Source organism: Pagrus major, chromosome 5, assembly GCF_040436345.1.
Source record: "Pagrus major chromosome 5, Pma_NU_1.0".
NCBI lineage: Eukaryota > Metazoa > Chordata > Actinopteri > Spariformes > Sparidae > Pagrus > Pagrus major.
The window spans coordinates 34913305-34924333 of NC_133219.1; the positions used below are offsets into that span (position 1 = coordinate 34913305).

Below are 11029 nucleotides of genomic sequence, written 5' to 3' on the forward strand. Positions count from 1 at the left end.
GTATAGTTGCTTGTTAAGCTAAATCAACAGTCTCTCCAGGAAGTTGCGATATTTCAAACACCAGTTCCTGTAAATCCTGCACAATGCCGATTATTTTTTCCATCCAATCACTCCAACTTTTCCTGGAAATTTGACCAGTCATCGTAATGATGTGCTGTTTGGACTAAAAGTGCAGAATTCACTGGGATTGGGGACATCGCAACTTACTGGACAGACTGACTCAGTGTTTTCTTGTACTGTGGTTGCGCGCAATAAACTCTTTAAGTGGACTGACATTCCTGTTACCTCTGAGTGCTCATTGAGTGTCTCTTCAAATCTGAGTGTTATCTAGTTATTCTAATAGTAGCTGATAAAGAGGGAAAAAAAGATCCACACACTGTGCTAGTAAACACAAAACTACCAAACAATGTGTGTGTTGTACTATGACTGTAATCATGTATGAATCTAATCTTTTTTTTATTGTCAAATCAAAATACAAAATAACTAGAAGGTAACTCAGAGAGTGCCAAGGAGTTCTGATACCTGTGAATGTGGATTATTATATGGAGCCATTGTTTTTCTATAACTGATATGTTTTGTCACTATACTATTTATGGCATTTATTCCACCATGGCCAAATGCCCTATCTTGCAATGTGTTAATGAAACTGAAGAAATAATTAGTGACGATTGGGATCCACTCCAGAATTTCATTGGTTCTTTCACTGCCCATACTACGATACTACACAGACCAGACTGAAAACAAAGCCTCCTTCAACATGTACAGACTTAGATAGCTTATAAGCATTTACTGCGAGTCATGCATTGTACGTGTGCTAAAACTCTCCTTTTCTACACTTTTTAATTTGGCAGGTGGTTACATGATGGCGGCTTTTTATGACTCTTTTATCTCTCTAATCAAAAAGTCAACGGAAACTAAAGACTGGTATTTCCTTCATCTCCTTCAGAGGTGCAACAAAATCAAACCTTTCGATCAGAGGTCACTAAAACGCCGGTTTATCAGTTAATCAATCCGTTACTAGTGAAGCAAGTAATGCAGGGTCATGGTTTTGGTTTTTGGTCGGTTATTTCCTGTTTTGTTTTGAAGTCTTGTCACTTTTATTCCCTGCTCACCTGTGTTCCCAGTGTTGTTTCCCTCCTCCGCAGCCTGATTTCCCCCCTAACCTGTCTCACATCAGCCTCGTTAGCACTGCCCTGTTCCCAGTGTCTCTCCACCTGCACCTCATCCCCTCATTAGTTTAGTTTGTATTTATGCATGTGTTTTTCCCTCGCTCTTTGTTGGTTTGTCTGTTCTCGTCCTGGTCGTCCCGTTTATGTCCACACGTCTCCTGTGCTCCTGTGCCTGTTCCCCGGTCCTCGTGTTTTCCCTGTGATCCTGTGATTTGTGCCTCATGGTTTGCTGGTTTGTCCTCAGTTTTTGTACGACTTTGGTGCCTTCCTTTGCCAGTTATTTTGTCACCTGCCATTTTATTGTTCACAATTTTTGGATTTTGAGTTCTAAACCGGCCTGTCTCTGTGCGTGTCTGCGTTTGGGGTCCTCACCATTTTGCAACAGTGATGTGCAGTATATATATTTCTCTCAATGTTTCACTACTCCTTTAGAAAATAATGCAAAGATTTGCATTATAATATAATAATTATGATAAAAAACTTTATTCCTGTAGCCCCTTTTTTGAGATACAAGATGCTTCACAAAATATAATATCATACAATATAGTGTGAATCATAGAGAAATAAAACAAAAGAAAATACAATAAAATAAAGGAATTCAAGAACAGTAAACAAGAAATGAAAAAAAAAAACAGATAAAATTAAATATAACAGACATTAAAAAAAACAACAGTAGGCATTACAACCAGTGAGCTAACCAAACTAATTCCTGTTTTCTGATGCCTTCATTTTAACTTTAATTCTAACACACCTGTTCTGCAGCGATTGGCTGAATAATTTATCCCACTGATGTGCAAAAAAAAAAAATCCTTCATCAAAATTCAAACGGTGGAGTGCTTGATAAATGCCAGCCCTCATTATTTTGCAGCTTGTGCCACCTTTAACGAGCTTAGCGTCTGTCCACTGAACAATACGACACAGTAAAATGACTGCTGAGCCGTCTGCTTCAGCAAATCGAATCAAGTGTGTCTGCGACTGCCTGATTTTCATATGATTGACTAATTAATTGATGTAAGTGACGCAAACTAAGCTTAATCAGCTTCATTTGCCCTTTTAGAGATTTTAATGATAACTGTGTGTTTCCTGTTGCACACAGAGACGTCGGATTCTAGCAATGATTGGGAAAAAAATTATAAAGTGGAGAGAGACGGAGGGAAGCGTGGGAGGAAAAAAGAAGAAATAGATTTCTGGCTAATAGGTCGAACACACTGATGACAGAAAGAGAAAGAAAAGCAGGGAGCGACAGAGGGCTGAAGTGGAGAACAATCGAACAAAGGACAAATAGCAAGAGAGAAGTAATAAGCAGAGCAAGAAAATAAGAGCAAATTCAAACCAGGTGCAGACAGTGCAATCAAGCATCGGGAGCCAACAACAGAAAACACTGGGGAGCCTGATGCAGAGAGAGCGATTGAGCGAGCAGCAGATGAGAGCCAGTGAACGAGGGATGGGCTTTTGATGGAGTCTCATCTGGAGTGTTTATGACGAGGCAGCGCCAGCAACGTAATGAGTTGACTGATCAATCTTTCCTCCTTGCCCCGCTGGATCAATAGCACTGTTTTGACATCCTACATTAAGCTCTAACTAATTGCCAGATTGCTAAATGCTTTTAAGAAGCAAGAAAAAAAAAGAAAAAAACATATCCAGGCCAATCAATAATGCAATCACACCAGTGACTCTCCTGTACTGCCAAGGGAGGACGGATGTGCTGGTGTTTGTTTGTTTGTTTCGTTGTTGTGAGTGCGGTGAGGGATAAGAGCCAAACTGTTACCTGGTTCGTGAGTGTTTGCAGGAGTGTGTGTGTGTGTGTGTGGTGTCGGGGCAGCAGGGAGTTGTGGTCAGGAGAAGAGAGCGGTGGTGTATTTGGGGTTTGAACCTTGGCGGCCTCAGCGGGACAGTTAGCTGATTTAGTTCACAGCTCCGCGGCTAAAACCACCAAGACTTTAAAACAGCGCTCACTGACAGGAGAAATGAGCTGCAACAGCTTGCATTTAATAATGGCTTTGAGGGTTTGGATACAGCCAAACTGTCTCTCGAGTTTGTAGTTTTGGTCGTCTTTTTTATTGGTTATGACAACAGAACACCAAAGACAATCCCGAGATGTGGGGAAATGCAGCATCACTACAATCGAGTAGTCAGCTGATCAGTAAGGTTGTAAACAAGCCGACAGACGAGTCAGGAGGTAAAACTGAAAGTAATCTCACATAATAATCCCTCATTTCATCATAATCAACCAATAACAAACAATTCCCTACTTTTAATGGCTGATGCCAATTAGACAACCGGTAATTTCTCATTTTTGTCTTTCTAACCTGTAGTTTAGGCAAACCTGATGGTAAGAAATGCTGAGATGTAGTGAGCAATGATGGATGATTTAACATTCAACAGCTTTGACATGAGATGATTGAGATTTTTCCCTCCTCTCTGAATCCTTGTGGAGCATTTATTGCAAATGGCAATCATGTTGTCTTCATCTAAAAACGTAAAAAAAAAAAAAATAATAATAATAATAATCACGTCCACACCGGTGACGACATGTTTATTGCCGGATCACCAAACTAAATTTAAGGGTGCATAGATGCAAGTCAATGAAAGAGATTTGGTTTAGCGGCTGTAAATTCACTGTCAAATGTTCCTTATTTTTATAATAACTATGCTTTTTCTTAATGTTTAGGCATAAACGTCTTGGGTGTCCATCACATGGGTTAACATAAATAAAGAACTAGTGTTAAAGTCCTATATTTCATGCCTGCATGTGTGTTTATGCTCAAGGTCCAACATGTTTTTGTCCAGGACTAACGGGGTCAGAGAAAGCACCGGTTGACAACATCAGACGACAATCTCCTCTTTTTCTCCACCTTTACACAACGGTGGGGGTGAAAGCCCTTTATCATGAATTTTTCAGACAAGCGGTGCTTCTCAGGCCGAAGAGGCTCTCCTGTACAGTTGGTTCATGCATTTTTAATGAGGAGAAACACACCGGACAAAATGCCACAGATTTAAAGTGCAGGTACAAGGGTGGCTGACCTTGTGTCTTACTATTTTCACAATTCACACAATCCTTTTCACACAGAGCGACTCAGGAGCCAGTGATGAATCATGAGAGGAATCGAAATGGAGGCCCGGGAAGACGAGCACAGAGGGCAAGAGAGAGGAAGGGAGGATGCACATGCACAGCATCCTCAATTCAAAGCCAACATGAAAAGATTAAAAAGAAATAAAGCATGTATTGTTTTGTTACGTGACGTGAACTTAAGTCATGTTGACATTAATTTCAGGGATGCTGATTGTAGGAGAAGCTAATTGCATGCAGATGATGTTGTGATGGCAGTGATTAGGCTTTAATTGCGAAACAACTTAGTTTGATTTTTTTCATTTTTAATATCGCTAATGAAGCAAATTTCAATTTCAATGCCAAAGAGGGTGCAATAATACAGATACCCATGGTTGTGTTTGAAGCTGAAATCATAATTAGGTTGGTGATTAACTACCTTGATTATCGATTTAATGGTTCAAAAAACTCCAACCATTTACTCTTTCCACTTTCTCAAATGTGATTTGCTGATTTTCTCTTTCTTAAATGACTGTAAACTCGATATTTGAAAATGTCATCTTTGACATCTCTTACCCAAAGCACTGAATAAAGCAGTGTCATGGTTTTGGTTGTTGGTTTGTGTCTTGTTGTCACTGCTCACCTGTGTTCCCAGTGTTCTGTTTCCCTCCTGTGTTCCTGCTCCTCACCTGTCTCACGTCAGCCTCGTTAGCGCCGCCATGTTCCCAGTGTCTCTACACCTGCACCTCATCCCCTCGTTGGTTTAGTTTGTATTTAAGCCTGTGTTGTTCTCTCACTCTCTGACGTCCGTTCTCGTCCTCGCTTTTCATTTACGTGTCTCCTGTGCCTGTTCGCTGGTTGTTGTGTGTTCTCTGTGTTCCTGATTTGTTCCTCATTGTTTTCTGGCTGTACGTCATTCAGTTTTTGTATTTCTCTTTGTTTTTTTTGTGTTATTTTTAACTTTCCATTGCCTGCCTTTGTGTTGTTTGGTCTTTGTATTTTGGACTGTGGATTACAGTTTACATAATTAGAGCTTGCGATTCGTTATTTTGAACAGGCCGCCTGTGTGTCTGTCCGCTAATCGTGACAAGCAGGAGCAGGAAACTGATATCACCTGCCCCTGTCATAATGATAACTTAAAATATTATAGATACGGTTGGCCGTTCCATTTTGTTCGACCTTTGTCTTTTCACAAATCATCAACATTAACATACTCAGATATGATCAATAACAGTCAACATAAATATTTCATTTTGAGAGAATTCCTCAGTTTCACTCCATGTACTTAAATAAACATCTGCCTTCATGTAGTACGTGCACACAGACTTTTGAAATTAAAGCTACTACAAGGAGTTTTTAACTGGTTATGAAACAGTCTCAATTGAATACCAATGCATCTATTTGACATTCATCAGCAAACAAGACCATCAGCAAGAAGATTAACAATTTCTGTTTAGTTTTTCTTAACACTTCCCACCAGGTTTGCGTGCAGACTGGAAAAACCTGTGTTTTACATCTTCCCAGGCAAAGGTACAGTAAGTAGTACATCAGCCAGTTAAAAAGAAGCAGAAGGAGAATTATTCTTTAGACAATTAAATTTTTTTTGGTATCATATTTTGTGGTTTTGACGGAGGAAACACTTCCACTTTTGTTCACAGGAGCCTCCAAAATCAATGAAATATCAAGGTTCCTCAAGTACCTTTGAATTTCCTTCTATGTCATTCAACATAATTGGACATTTTGTCATGATTTAGAGTTTTAGGATGGATTTTCTGTGCTTGGCGTGTTTTACCTTTTGTCTGTGTGTTTCAGAGGTGCTGGAATTTTCTGTCTAACACACCTGCAGAGAATCTCATCAGCTCCAGCTTAAATGCTCTGGGCTACTCTGCATTCGTTGCCAGATTGTTTTTGTCTCACCTACACGGTAGATCAGACCTTTGAGCTTCTAGAGAATTTGTATGCTTATGTTTTGCTCTCCTACAAACCTAATCCTGTCTGTCCTCGTCTTCTCCAGTGTGAACTCGTCTCAGTCCTCCCTCCGAGCCTGCCTACCCGAGCTCCACTCTGCACTTTCAGCACAGAAGGCCGCAGCTCTGCCACCGAGTCAGCAACCCAAAATGTCCAGCATTCACCCGAGCTCGACCTCAAGTAACCCCTCTGCTCACGAAGCCTCCCTGCACTCAGCTCCTGCCAGCTATTCACCTGAACTATTACCTGACCTCCTTTTTGTCAATAAATTCCTTTAAACCTTCCCAAGTGTGTTGTCCGCTCTTGGGTCCTGCAAAACACCCACCGACCTGCACACATTTTTCCGACATGAAACTTTCCCAAAACACCTGCACACCACCACAAAACAAAGAAGAAGAAGACGGTGCTGGATGCAAATACGAGCATTGTGCACAATTTGTTTTTTTCAAAACTTTTGTCAGAGATAATCAAACTTTTCTGGACTCTAATTACATGAGAAAATAATTGGCATAAGTTGGTTGCAGCCCAAGATGTATTATTTACCCCCTTTTTTTTTACTCATTCTCTAAACTATTATTCTCTGCTACTGCACTCGAGCTAATTATATTATTTCGACTGAGAACAAATCACAAATTTTCCTCCATTAGGGAAGGAAAGGATACATTCAAACACTGTGGCAGCGCTACTGAGAAGGGAAAAGTGACTTGCACATGGGAACGTCGCCAGGAGGAAAGATGGGAATTTCTCTTTCATCATTTTTCTCCATCAGAAGTTTTAAATCTGGGGATTTCTCTCCGTGTCCACAGGCTCATTGCCATTCAGCTCTTCTTTTGCTGTTCGCTGCTCCCCTGTTTTTCTTCCTCGTCCTTTTCCATGACGTCTTCTCCATTTGTCCCCTTCCTCCTCCTCCTCTGGCTCCACCCATGTCCCGACCGTTCATCCTCTCCCCTCGTTCCATATCTCTGCTATTAAAACAACTAAATTATTAATCCTAAAGCGATAATCAATCAATAACACTCTTTCTTAGAGGGATAGACCGCTTAATAATTGACTAATCCTGAGGGGACCTCTGCCCCGAGTGATTATATGAGCATGTGTGTGGGTGTGTGTCCGTGAGTGTGTATGTGTTATCCCCGTTAGAAGGGTCCATCCATTTGCATTTGTGTGCACCTGCATGTGCTTATTGTTCCCTTTGATTGAGGCGAGTGTTATTGAGGTAGACTGGCTCTGATGAGGGTCATGAAGGACTAATTAAACCCTTAACTCTCATTTCTCGAGAAGCAGGAAAAGAGTCGTTAGAGGATGTAATTAGAATGACAAAGCCACAGGTGCAAAGGGGTAAACAAACACAAAGCACGCCACGTCACACGATTTTTTTTGAGACAGTTCGGTCATTCATATACCTTTTTTTTTCAATCTTTTAAACCTTTTACGCCACAAAAGCAGAGTATGGAAGGAATCTCTGCAGAGATCTGTCTGGATATCCCTGCTCTCAGCCTCCGTCTCTGCATTTATACGTTGTTATCCGTCCAGCTTTTACACAGAGATTGTCCTCATCTAACCTGAGAACAGAGCACTTACAAAACAATGTACTTGCTACTCGTGTCCAGTGAAGCCAGACTCTCCAGATGCTGTGCTGTGAAGGATGGAGGTCCTTTTGAATTCCTGAAAAAGATTGTAAGTAAAATTAATACTGTGCATGTTTTTAATTAAATGTTTTCACTTTACAGACACTGATTATCTCATTTATCACTTGTACCATTTGGTTTAATGTGCCATTTAATTCAGCTTGTGACATGGATGTGGTTTTATAGCTTGGTTTGTACTTTACTGCAGAGATGGAGAACATTTGTCATTTAATAGTGAGCTCCACACAACGGCCATTACTGCTGCACTTTAAAGCTGCTCTGATCAATACCTTTATATTAATAATAAAAAAGAAGACTTTATGTGATGTGCTGCTCGTAAAGAATTGTCACATGAGTCTGCAGTCCCCTCAGCTCGACAGTGTTTTAGCATCTTTCATTGTTTTGGTTTAGTGTCACCAGCCCGGTCGCTAGAATAAAATGTTGGAAGTTAACAACTGGTACGTTCACATTTGTGTCATAGTCTGAGTTGTGGTTTTGATATTTCCTGTTTTATTTTGCACTTCTGCCCTCATGTGTAATGTTTTTGCTTTTCATTTCCTCCCTTTGTGTGATTTCCTGCCCTTTTTCTGTGTTCGCCTGTGTCCAATCAGTTAATCAGCCCTTTTGTATAAAGTCTGTAGCTGTGTCTCAATTCAGGGGCTGCATCCTTCGAAGGACCCGGCCTTTGTGGCCTTCGAAGGCGAGTCCTTCAGAGAGACCTTCGAAGGCCGTGTCAACCGTTGTTAAATGGGACGGTCTAGCCTTCGGAGCATTTCCTGGTTGCGTCACCAGATGTTCCGGCCCCTTACCCTTACGTCCCGATTTCTGCCGCCCAGGCCCGCAAAAGTGACGATCTACACCACTTGATGTCGCCATTTTCTTTCTTCTTTTTCGGGCGCACAAAGGATCTTGGGATATGGGAGGCTGCGAAGGATAGTAGCGGTGCGTCCTCCAAAAAGAGGGAAAAGAAGGCTGCATTTGTGGGGTGCATTTGGAGGAGCCTTCAAATTGGGACGGCCTTCGCGCGGCGTTGTGACGTAATTGGCCTTCAAATGCGTCTTTCGAAGGATGCAGCCCCTGAATTGGGATAATTATCTACTGACCCCCATGGCGTTGGAAAGGCAAGTGAAGTTTCATAGTCCACAAAACATTTCTGGAGCTAAACAGCAACACTGCATTGCAGCATTCTCTTGAGCTGAAGTTGATGGAGACTTGTTTTAAAATGTTAAAAAAAAAAAAAAAAAACAAGTGGAAAAAACATAAAATGGCAAAAGCTTGTCTGGCCCAGAGATCCCAAATTAGTTTGATAAGACGTTGTTTACACCCTTTTTAAAGCTGAAATCTTCGGTGCAGCTGCTAAGATAATAGCTTTGGCACAACCTTCTGAAGTGGGTGCACAAGCTCGACCGGGCGTCAGGATTGTAAATATTGTTGAGCCGTTTTATGGTGTTGATGTTTTTTTGTTTTGTTTTTTTACCTTTTTTTATATAAAACCACAACCTGTCCTGTCGTACTTTTGTGTTTCTCTACAGATTAAACACACAAGATACGACATGTTGATTCATATATTTCACAGGCTAACTAACTGTTTCCCTATGTTTCCAATCTTAATGCTAAGCTAACTGCCTCCTGGCCCCAGCTCTATACCAACTATTCCTTTAAAAACAGCTTAACAACTTGGATTAATTTTGTATATGCCTTTCCTCATTTGAAGAATAAACAATAAATCCAACAAAGATACCGTTTTCATATGCAAGCTGGCGTGTAAATAACGTCAATAAACCGTGACCCAGCTCTGGACGTTGTTGTCAGCTCCACGTATAGTATTTCACGTTCAGTGGAGCTTGTTGTATTGTACACGCACACTGATGTATTGTGGCTCCTGTGAGTCTTCTGCTCTTAACATACCAAAGTGCTCCAAAGCTCTTTCAGTCAGGAATTCTCCCCTCATCCAATCTGTGCCTTCTGCATCGATAACAACTCTTCTGTCAATGGCGGCAGCCGAGTAACCGCCTGCCTGCCTCAATCCTTAAATTACCTCCTAAATCTTGGCGGAGGGTCACACAACTGCTTCTTTTTAGCTGATGGGATTGGAAGCTACCTATTACCTTGACAGTCACTCAGTCAACATGCGGGGTCGCGCAGGAGGTCACATTTTTCAGCCTTTGGTGGATTAGGGATGTTTTGATCGACAGCTAGGAGGAGAAGACATGGCGTTAGCAGAGATGATGTCATGTATACTCATTGTTTTGAGGAAACCCCTGGAGGGAAACCACATTTCACCTTCCTACCTACACTCATGTTTAAATGTGGAGACTGAAAAGGTGATTTTGATTGATTGTTCAGGTCTTGAACAAGCCTGTCTGTCACTTGTCACTTGAATTCCCTACAGTCTCCATGTTTCCTTCATCGCCCATCACTCCATTGACAATCACCTCTGTCGATTAAAGAGGGAGATAAGAGCTCATGAGCACACCGAGAAAGGATAGAAAACTAGTTAAAATACTGTTTATTTATCTGCACTTTTACATTAACAGTTTAAATGCAAGAGAGGATGGTGGTCCTTAAAGCAACACACTGCAACTGAAGTAATCAGGCTTGCTTGTCGAGCTTGCCAAATGTTGTTTGAGAGCATGGATTGAGCTTATTGTTGCCTCTTAGGACCACAAAAAAAACCCAGTCACAGCTGCGGGTAAACCATTCAACCTCAAGGGGCAGTAATGCGGCTCAGAGTCTACACGAGAAAACTTACTTGGATGATGACGCTTTTACTTTGTTTTGGTTTTACAAGAGGAAACACTTGAAAACGTAATAGTCGTTTTGGTAAATGTACAACTGGCAAACTGCCCCACCTCTGATAAAGAGCAATGCACAGCTCCTTCTCTGAGCTTTTTTTAATGGGACCTATATGGGAAAGGCTAACTTAGTCTGTCATGGAGTAAATGTCAATGCAGTGAGTAACTCCCATGGATGTATAATGTGAAACCTGGATACTGCACCTCCCTGCTTTCAATTTTGCCTATCGTCCATCTTTATTAAAACTGTTGACAGACCTTCCAGAGTGGCCAGAACAGGCAGGAGGGGGACTGTAGTGCTGCACTATTCTCCTAAACATCTGAAGTAACGTAGATTGTTTTAAAAATGTAAAGAAACAACCAAAGCGAAGCGAGTGAAGCTCCAGAAATGCTTCGTGGACTATGAAACTTCACCCGACT

At 41.3% G+C, this 11029-nt stretch overlaps 1 long non-coding RNA gene across 1 annotated transcript; it reads left to right on the plus strand.

Moving 5' to 3' along the window:
* The first annotated feature begins 4803 nt into the window (after nucleotides 1-4803).
* Nucleotides 4804-6470, plus strand: LOC140996514 (uncharacterized). Its single transcript, XR_012178812.1, has 2 exons — nucleotides 4804-6142; nucleotides 6233-6470. It is a non-coding gene; the product is annotated as an uncharacterized lncRNA (long non-coding RNA).
* Nucleotides 6471-11029: the final 4559 nt, after the last annotated feature.